We start from the raw sequence: 2,397 nt of genomic DNA on the forward strand, positions 1-2,397 counted from the left end.
TCCTTTTGACTGAGCATTGTAGTGTTTGGAGGCAGTGCTCAGCATCTCCATCCATTAGTCCCATTCAAAAGCTTCCTGTGTGCTCTTGTACTTTATCATATGCCTCTTCACCTGTCTCCCACCTCCCACCCCAATCCTGTCAAAGACTGAGCAGTATGATGGATGTCCTGTAATAAACAGTAACTCAACAGGTTTGTGTTATTCTTAGTGATCTATACAAAAGATATCCTTTCTTTGATGCAAGTTTCTGGGTGAAAGGCACCAAAAGATCCATGGGAAAAGAAAAAGAAGGAGAGAAGACCTTCTGGCCAACACAACAGTGCCTCACTTTGGACATGCAAGGGGTAGCTGCTTTTTGATTTACTTGCTGAACATGCATTTGGGACCCTTCCCTTGAATGTTCTCAGTCAGTACCAAAAGCTTTCCAGAATTTTAAAGTTTTATCACATTTGTGTAGAAATCTGTGTTCATATCTGTGTTTATATATTTTCCTAGGTCTTACATTAATTTTTTTCCTATTGCTAATTGGATCTCTTCTTTGATTTCTACTTCAGATAATTTGCTGTTGGCATATAGCAATGGTACTGACTTTTGCATGTGGATTTTCTAGTTTGCAGCTTTCTTGAATTCATTTATTTTTTTGGTGTAAGTTTTAGGGTTTTTCTATACATAAGATAATGTCATCTGCAAATAGTGACAATTTGACTTTTTTTCCAGTTTCTATTTTCTGTTTCTCTTAACTCTTTGCATTGAATAAAAGTGGTGGAAGTGGCATTGTGAATCAGCTTAGGCTGGGTCTTTTCTGTTAAAGGATTTAATCATTAATAACTGACTCACTAACTTCCCATATGCTTGTTTCATGGATTCTACCTAACCCTTAAAAACAAAGGGTTGTTATGCTCAGCCAGGAAAAATTCTGCTAGATGTCCTGGTTCTGGAGCTGACAAGAGGGAGTATTGCATCCCTGAACTTTTAAACTTGCCTTCAACCCCAGCCCCCTTTCCAATTAGTCAACCGAGTAGACCATGAACTCAAAACCTGCCCATCCAGGGAGGAGGCAGCATTGCATTAGCAATAAAACCCCAGTGGACTTTTCCCCTTTTGTGCCTGCTTTCCAGGCTCTTTATTGGTTGTAGAAGTAAATTTTTTTTTTTTGTAGAAGTAAATTTTGCCTTGCCTATTGACTTCTGAGTTGTCTTATCTTTTTTGTGATACCCCAATATCTTAAAGATATTTCTAACAGGTGTATTTCTCTTATTCTGGGTCTAAGAAAGCTTTCTGCTTTTTTTCCATTTGGTGTAATGTTAGCTGTTGGCTTGCTGTAAATCATCTTTGCTACAGGTGTTCCTGTGTGCCTGATTGGTTTGTATTTTTATCATGAAGGAATACTGAATTTCATTAATCCCTTTTCTGCATCAGTTGAGATGACCACAGGTATTTGTCCTTTTTCCATTTGATAATCATGTTTACTGATGTTTTATATACCTAATCATCCTTGAATCACCCTAGGTCATGGTGAAGAATTTTTTTAATGTAGTGTTGGGTTCAGTTTACTAGACTTTTTTGGTTTGTTTGTTTTTGTGAATTTTTGCATCTATGTTGAGCATATATATTAGCTTGCAGTGCTATTTTTTCATGTTTTCTTACCCTGTTTTTGTATCAGGGTAGTACTGGCCTAATACAATATGTTTGGAATAATTCTTTCCTCATCCATTTTAAAGTAACTTAAGAGAGTTTGTGATAGTTATTCAAATTTTTGGTATAATGCAGCAGTGAAGCTATACCCAGGCTTTTATTTATTACAGATTTCATTATTACTATTGGTCTATTTTTTTTTAATACCCTTGGTTCAATTGTGGTAGGTCTTATGTGTCCAATACTTTTTTAACTTCTAAGTTTTTTTTTTCCAGCTTATTAATATACCATTTTCTTTCCTTTATTGTTGTGCCAGGTGAGGGTACATTGTGGGATTTATAAAGGGTCCTACAATATATCAACTATATCATACCTGAATTCACCCCCTCTGTCACTTCTCCTGTATTCTCCTCTTCCTGCTTCCCCCCCATTGCTGGATTTATATGCATTCTACATGCACTGCTGTCCCTTTCCCTGCCACCTCCCTCTCCTACCTTCTGGGCAGGACCTGTTCCTGACTATTGTTGTCTGATTTTGCAGAAAAGAAAAGATAAAAAGAAAAACATGACATTTTTGTTTGAGATCAAGATATCTATACAGGGAGTATCCTTGTGCTATTTCCATGTATATATGTGTTATACCCCCAATTGATTCATTTCCTCTAATTATCTACATTCTACTTTAGTCCCTTTGTTATGATGGGTTGAGCCGGTTTAAGATTTCTGTATTTATTCTTGTATAGAGAGTATATCACCCATATAC

This window comes from Castor canadensis, chromosome X, assembly GCF_047511655.1.
Source record: "Castor canadensis chromosome X, mCasCan1.hap1v2, whole genome shotgun sequence".
In the NCBI taxonomy this organism is placed as follows: domain Eukaryota; kingdom Metazoa; phylum Chordata; class Mammalia; order Rodentia; family Castoridae; genus Castor; species Castor canadensis.